General features: G+C 40.4%; 1 long non-coding RNA gene across 2 annotated transcripts; it reads right to left on the bottom strand.

Moving 5' to 3' along the window:
• Positions 1–5,939: 5,939 nt before the first annotated feature.
• On the bottom strand, positions 5,940–6,993 carry LOC116711611 (uncharacterized). Of its 2 annotated transcripts, XR_004337290.1 has the most exons (3): positions 6,391–6,973; positions 6,190–6,302; positions 5,940–6,083 (listed from the first exon to the last, which is right to left on the bottom strand). It is a non-coding gene; the product is annotated as an uncharacterized LOC116711611 (long non-coding RNA). The 2 variants fall into 2 exon arrangements; XR_004337289.1 differs by lacking the exon at positions 5,940–6,083 and having other exon boundaries at positions 6,228–6,302; positions 6,391–6,993.
• Between the last annotated feature and the right edge of the window lie 1,093 nt (positions 6,994–8,086).

Raw genomic sequence — 8,086 nt, 5'->3', positions numbered from 1 at the left:
ACTCTCTGTTTTGAAAAAAGTAGAAAGAGAAATAGAAAATAGAGAACGTACTTTAAGAGACAAAAAACAGATAGAGACTAGGAGTCTTGTTGATCTTGAAAAACATACAGAGAGTTTGGAATGCTGGATGAAAGGATGACACAGACAATGACAATTATAAAACAATGCTCACTGGACTAATGGATGCCATAAAGGCTACATTTCCTGTCCGTATAAACATGACCTCCATCTATACATGCAAACAACGACCGGATGAGACAACTGATGACTTCATTCATCGCCTTATGGACACCGTTACAACATACGGAGGCCATGCCAGGCCAGACACCTTCAACAATCAAGCTCCACCTGACCTTTGGGAAAGTATTACCTGTGACGCCATAATTAAAGGATTGCTTCCAGACATCTCAAAGGAACTGAAACAGAGCTATGTGGGTTGGGCTGAGCAACCTCGTTTGGAAGATATCAGGCGTTATGCCAGACATGCACAGCAACAATTTGACTCGTCTGCTCTTAACTATGTATATGAATGGAAGCTTCCAAATTCAACTCTTTCACAACAACTTCTTGCAGAAGTGAAAACTTTAATTTCTCCTTCTTCTGATTTTAAACAGCCTGATGACTTAAGCTGCATTTCAAATGTTTCATTGGGAGCTAATTGTGATTATGAGAAGCGATGGCTCCGAGCTCCTTCTGAGAAACTGTCAACATCTGCTTTGTTTTGGAACACACACACAGCGGGTCTGGCTGCAAAATCACAAAATTTGGAGTGGAATGATGTAGGGTCATTTATTCATGCGTGTAAAAATGAGACTGATTGGTTTCTTTCACCTACTGACCCAAATCTAATGTTTTCTGAGCGCATGTCTGCCTTCAAAAAAGTTTTTCATTGTACAGTGCACTGTAAAAAAACTGTGGAATTGGTTCCTACCACAGATCCAAATTTTGAAGCATGCTTTTTATCTCACACAGATCTGTTTTCACTACCACAAGCCCTATCTAAAGTTCCTGATGATTTTGGGGCTAAAAGCAAATATGATGTTGGTCTAATTAAAGGTTGTGAACCAGTTGTTATTACCCCGACATCTGATTTCCGTCCATGTCAAAAACAATATCCCCTAAAACCTGAAGCTGTTGAGGGCATAAAACCAGTTTTTGAAGCTTTACTAAACGCCGGCATCATTATTCCCTGTAATGATTCTCCAGTTCGCTCACCAATATTTCCAGTAAAAAAGGCAAGGATCCCTGGGGAACGTCAGGAGTGGAGATTTGTGCAAGATTTAAAACTAGTAAATAAATCAGTTTTACCACGTGCAACAATAATGCCAAATCCTCATACGATCCTCTCTCAGATTCCCTCAAATGCTCAGTTCTTTTCGGTGATTGACCTTTCAAATGCATTTTTCTCTGTCCCTGTGGGCCCGAAAAGTCAGTTCTGGTTTGCTTTTGAATTTGAAGGAAAATTACGGTTGTGTCAAGGCTTTTGTGACAGCCCCCCTATCTATAATGCTGCGCTGAAGGCTAGCTTGGATTCACTCCAACTTTCACCTGGTTCTGCTCTTATTCAGTATGTTGATGATCTTCTGTTATGCAGTCCAACTAAAGAGCAATGTGAAAAAGCAACAGTTACCTTGCTAACGCATCTTCATGCTGGGGGTCACAAAGCCAGTCTTTCTAAGCTTCAGTTTGTCAAAGAAGAAGTGACCTTTTTAGGTCATGTTGTGTCAAAAAAGGGTCGTTCCCTTTCACCTAAACGTGTTTCTGCTGTTCAAAACATACCCAGACCAGTCACAAAGAAACAGCTTCTGTCTTTTCTGGGTATTACATCTTACTGCAGAAACTTCATTCTGAATTACTCAATTCTGGAGAGTCCTTTGAGAGCCCTTAGTAGTGGTCTTCAGGCTCCAGGCACTGTCCAATGGACTCCAGAGGCTGAAGCTGCTTTTACTCAGCTAAAGCTGACACTACAGACTGCTGCTACACTTGGCATTCCTAATCCCAACAAACCGTTTGTTCAAACAGTGGATGAAAAAAAAGGCTGCATGACATCCGTCCTGCTGCAATCACACGGAGGAAAATTAAGACCTGTGGCATATTTTTCAGCTAAGTTAGATCCTGTTGCTGAAGGGCTAATTGGTTGTTTACGTGCTGTGGCTGCTGCAGAAAAAGCTGTTCTTGCATCACGTGACATTGTGGGTTATGCCAACCTCACCTTGTTGGTTCCACACTCTGTTTCTATCATACTTTTAGAGCAGAAAACTTCTCATCTTTCTGCTGCGCGTTGGCTAAGATATACAACTGTTCTTCTGGATTTACCGAATATCACCGTAAAACGTTGCACTGTTCTTAATCCAGCAACTCTTTTGCCGACTCCTGATGATGGTGAACCTCATCATTGTGAGGCAGTCTTGGAACAAGTTTGCACACCCAGACCTGATTTATGTGACACACCTCTAACTAACCCTGACTTAGTGCTGTTTGTTGATGGCTCTGCATCATGTGATCCTATTACTACTACTAACCGTGTTGGCTTTGCTGTTTGCTCTTTGCATGAAACGCTAGTTTCTGGCTCCTTACCTAAACACTTTTCTGCATAAACTGCTGAGCTTGTAGCACTAACAGAGGCATGTAAACTGGCAGCTGGTAAGTCTGCCTCGATATTTACTGATTCAAACTATGCATTTAAAATTGTGCATAGTTTTGGAGTTCTTTGGAAACATAGAAGATTTCTTAAAGCAGATGGTAAACCTATTCTGAACTCTTCTCAAGTTGCAGATTTGTTGGATGCTATCATGTTACCTTCTGCCATCTCTGTGACTAAATGTCAGGCTCACACAAACTCTGCTGATACCGTTGCCCGTGGCAACGCAAGAGCTGATATGGCAGCGAAACAGGCTGCACAGCGGCCTTCAATGATGAACTGCCCCTCCTTCCACACTTCTCCACCTTCTCCCCCCTCCCCTCTCTGATGTTGAAGCACTACAGTCTTTTGCTTCAGGAACAGAGAGGCGTGTTTGGAAATCCTCATCTGTTTATGATAATGGAATATGGATGGGTCCGAATGGCAAACCATGCCTTCCAAGACATTTTTTTCCGCACTTCGCAAAACTGACTCATGGTTTTGACCATGTTTCGAAGTCTGGGATGATTGCTTCACTTACAGCACACTGGTTTACTAAGGGATTCAGTTCTTTTGCACAAAGACACTGTCAGGCATGCATGATCTGTGCAACACACAATACGGGGAGGGGTGCGAGCACATCTCAGGCTGCACAACCTCCGCCTGACAGACCTTTTGACTATTTGATGATGGACTTCATTGAACTGTCCCCTGCTGAGGGGAAGAAATTTTTGCTTGTTATTGTTGACATGTTTAGCAAATGGGTGGAAGCTTTCCCATCGAAGCATGCGGACAGTCACACAGTAACTAAGGCTTTGCTGACTGAAATTATCCCTCGTTGGGGTGTTCCTGCCAGAATTAGCAGTGATAATGGCACACACTTTGTTAATGCAGCATTAACTGAAGTGGGAAAGCTTTTAGGTACGACTTTGAAAACTCATTGCGCATATCACCCGCGAAGTTCTGGCGCTGTCGAACGCGTCAACGGCGTTTTGAAGACCAAACTAGCTAAATGCTGTGAAGAAACAGGTCTGTCTTGGGTTAAGGCCCTACCGATCGTTTTGACTTACATGAGGATGCAGAGGAGAGCCAGGATTAACCTCAGTCCATTTGAGATCCTGTTTGGCCGGCCTCCTAATTTGGGTTTAGGGCCTCAGAGAAAGGTCCTTCCTTCCACTTCTATCTGTGATGATGCCATGTTGTCTTACTGTCAAAACCTGTCGAATGTGCTTTCTCAAGTTTTTCAGATGGTGAAAGACGCATTGCCGCGTCCTGCCGAGTCACCACTCCATGCCATCAAGCCAGGTGATTGGGTCGTGGTGAAAGACTTCAGGAGGACGCGGTGGAACTCCAAACGCTGGAGGGGACCCTTTCAAGTGTTGCTCGTCACGCTTACAGCTGTTAAGGTTGCAGAGCGGGCGACGTGGATTCATGCCAGCCACTGTAAACGGGTGCCGGAGCCTCAGGAGGACGCTCATCCTGACGGGGAGGAAGTAGTCCACCAGTCGTCAGAACGACAGACCGAGGAGGACGACGCGCATCTTTCTGAATGAGGATAAATTACTTAACTGCTGCTGGTGTTAAGTGCTAGTAACCTCTGACACCGCAGACAGCCACGTTTGATTTCCTGGATCGCTGAAAAAAAAACAAACCTTCATTATAATTGGTGTTAAGTGCTAGTAACCTCTGACACCCAAAGAGGAAAGTCCGCACAGACGGTATACGGAAGAGGCGGAACATAACAACGAACATTGTAGAAAAGCAACATTGGTTGCTTTTCTACGTCAAAAGGCTCCCCAACCAAAGAACTATTGCTGGTCCACTGGTGAGTGGTCGAAGTGGGGTGTGAAGATTTAAAATAAATATTAAGAGTTCCTGAGTGATGCGACTACAAGTGTTTCACCATGATGTCTTCATCTTGTTCCAATTACAGACATTTGTGTTGGCTGTTTTTGCTTTTTGTTGTTTGTTTGTGTCGCTCAGGTGGTGGGTTTTGTTTCCCTCTGATGAGGTGGGAAGTTTTCTTCTACGTGGACTGAGGGATGTTGAATGGCTGCATGAGGAGGTTAATGTGTAGAAAGTTTTTTATAGTCTTTACTTAGTAATAATCATGTGTATTTTCCAGCTAGTGTCCTAGCTTAGCTTTCCTATCTGCTTTGCTCCTCATAGAAATGTCTATGTTTTACAAAAACAAATGCCTGTCCTTTCTACATCTTCTGCAAATCCATTTTATATTTAGATTTTACATTTCATTTGATCTAGCCTTCTGGGTTTTTTTTTTTTTAAGGTTTAGTTAGAGTGGAGTTTTACCTTGTTGAACATTGTTGTTGTGACATTGATTTTAAATTACTCGACGTCATGTGTATGAATTGTTTTTCTAGCTACTTATAAGGGTGTTTTCTACTGAGCTTAACTTTGACATTGATTTTTTGTTTGTTTGTTTTTTGCTATTTGATGTTGTTTCTTTTGTTTGTTTTTATGTTACCTTTTTTTTATTACAATAGTTATTCGTGATTTTTTTCGTATCTTCATTCGTTGGTGTGATGCCTCCGTGTTTATCCTGGTTAGCACATATACAGAACCGTCTCCCTGGCAAGGAGGGGTTGCAAGATAAGTTTTCCTACCTAACACAGTGATATTGTTGCAGGGTTGAGTAGGTGTCTGCCGGTAGGTTTTTCGTATCTTGTGTATATGTGTTTGTTTTTTATTTTGTTTTTTTTTTTTATTATTTTTGTTTTCATTTTCATTTTTTTTCTCCTTTTCTTACATCTTCCAGGATAGTTTTATGTTGTATCTTTTAACCTCGGAGGGAAATGATGATTAATATTAAATATTACATATTTACTTATAATCAAAAGGGGGGAAATGATGTGGAAAAATTACAGTTAGGTTACACCTGCTAGTTGTATTTCTATATGTTTATTCTAAGTTCTGTATATTCCCACCAAGTTAAAGCTGTTTTGGTTACATGTACAAGGTTGGACGTTGTTTTTCCCCAGCTGCATGGGAACCAGTCTGTTTCCCATGCTTAGGATCCCTTATCCCTTTGTACAAAACTCATGTGTTGTCTCTGCCTGGCAGAGCTTTTCATCCAGACTTGCTTCATTACTGATTGTCCTACAAGCTCTCTGTATTGTGCACAATATATGAATAAACCTGACTGAGTGATTTCACCTGAACAGTGCTTGGAAATAGTATTTTTTCCACGACAGTTTCCTTATTTATTGTTTCCTTAAAACTGTTTAAGGAGTGTTGATTTCATCCAAAATTTTAAGAGATTATAAAGGATTTAAAGTTAAAAAAAAAAAACCCAATGAAAATGTACTACATGGCATGCATTTGAAGCTTTGACCCAACACAGGGCAGGCTGTACACTGTGATGGAGATATTTGTCTCTTTAAAGATCTGTTCCAGGATCTTTGACACCTTTGACCACAGCAGCTGGTCCAGGCCACAGCCAATTCTGAGGGGGGAGATACGAGACAAGCAAATTGTTTAATAATTCCCAATAAAGAAGAAGATTTAAGGGTATTTATTATAGTCATTTATTCACAGTAGTTCCTACAAACCGGGGTATTGATATCCTATTGACACCATTTTCTAAGCAGTGAGATTTCATGTCTTCCAGACTCTGTCTTAGGTTGACATACGTGGGTTTCTGGCTGGCTTTTTTCTTTGTGATCTGAGACACATAATAGGAAAGATACAGTTACCAGATTGAATAATGAAACAACTTTTGGTCCTATGCAGTATAATTGAGGTACGTTTACCAGATAGTAGATGAAACGTTGATCATGTGTCAGGACAGCACACTGCCCTGGAAGCTTCTCTATTAGGACATACATAAAAAAATACAAAAACAGGATATGATTTAGCACTTGCTGTTGAAATCAGACATTTGAACAAACTGCAAAAAAAAAAACATAAAACATTTTTTTTCCAAAACAAAGACTTTAGTAACTAGTCTGACTCACTCTGCTCCTTTAACTCTGAGACTCGACCAAACTTCTTCTTGAACATCACCGCTATGCCTGCTCCCATGCGACAGTCTTCACTGATGCAGTGGGCCAAGGATTCATCGCGTGGACAGGAGAACAAATCTCCGGTGAGATACTTGAATGTCCAGTTGGTTGATCGATAGAGTTTCTCAGTTTTGCACATGTTCATACTTTCTTCAAGCGCGACTTGGAGAAAACTATAACCACAAAGTACCAAGTTGGTAACGGCGCTTACTACAGCCTTGCTTATCCCCTCTACATGTGGCCCCACACTAGGCTGTGTCTCATTGTTCCTTAAAGCATCACCCACTTTAGCTGAATTTTTTTTTCCAAATTTGTCCGGGGGTTGTTAGTCCCAGTAAACTACAATAAGCTGGATTTTCTGTTTGCCTCAAAAATGAATTTTGATGTTACAAAAAAATAAAAAAATAAAAATACCAATCTTTGCTTTCATCCACCATAAAACATTGCTCATTATTTCTCCTCAGTCCAATCCGATGGTCAAATTTCAATTCAGTTGATTTATAAAACGCTAATTTACAATAGGTAATCTCAAAACCATTTACAAAAAAGTCATTTCCATCCTACTTATCAAACAACGCAGCAATTTAAAAGTATTAAAGTCAGTAAAAAACAAAAAGTTTAGTTATCCGAGTTAAAAAGGCAGAATGCATCATGTCATTGACTCGTCATTGACTTGACTTGTTTATACGCTTCTCCTTCTTCAAATTACTTTAACCCTACAATGACTGATTTGATCCATATTTTCAGGGGAAGCCGGTGGAACCAACATGTACATTTGCTGCTTTCTATCTTTGTTCTTTCTTAGACTAGGACCACCACAAAATGAATAACCTCGCTGATTGAACTCTAAAATGAATAAAAAGTCATTCAGTTAATCATTCAGTTACTCAGAATCAGCACAACATTGACTCTTTCCATCTTTAAGATGACTAGAACAAACTCCTCACTGTTGAATCCGTGGTGTTGGCGTCACTTTATTACAAATGATAGTAAATAATTGGAAATATAATTTTACCAAGATAGAACTTAATCCGCTATTACCGGACACAACTGGAACTCCATAAAGTCTCGTAGTAAAAGTCACATTAATACACAATCAGAGCGCATCATGCTAAACCGATCCTCCGCAAAAATACAAAAAAACAAACAAACAAACATTTGTTTAACATGTCAGAATTTTAACAAGAAAGAAAAACACAGAGTACAAGCGATAAAATTGTTGTGTTATTAGATGCAGGTCACAACAGTTGGAAGTGTACATTTTATCTTTAGGATTTTATGTAACACCGTACTAATAAGCTACATTATTGTTGGTGAATAATATCACAGTGAACACAGATCCTAATCATCCATCACTAGTGGATCTGCTCTTCTCTTCTTCTGCAGCCCCTGGATGAACAGGAACAACTGATGTTTGTTTGTTCTGTAGGACACAATTTCCCTT

The sequence above is a fragment of the Xiphophorus hellerii genome, chromosome 21 (assembly GCF_003331165.1).
Source record: "Xiphophorus hellerii strain 12219 chromosome 21, Xiphophorus_hellerii-4.1, whole genome shotgun sequence".
In the NCBI taxonomy this organism is placed as follows: Eukaryota; Metazoa; Chordata; class Actinopteri; order Cyprinodontiformes; family Poeciliidae; genus Xiphophorus; species Xiphophorus hellerii.
The sequence above is the reverse complement of the archived record's forward strand: the minus strand, read 5'-3'. Positions and strand labels throughout refer to the sequence as shown.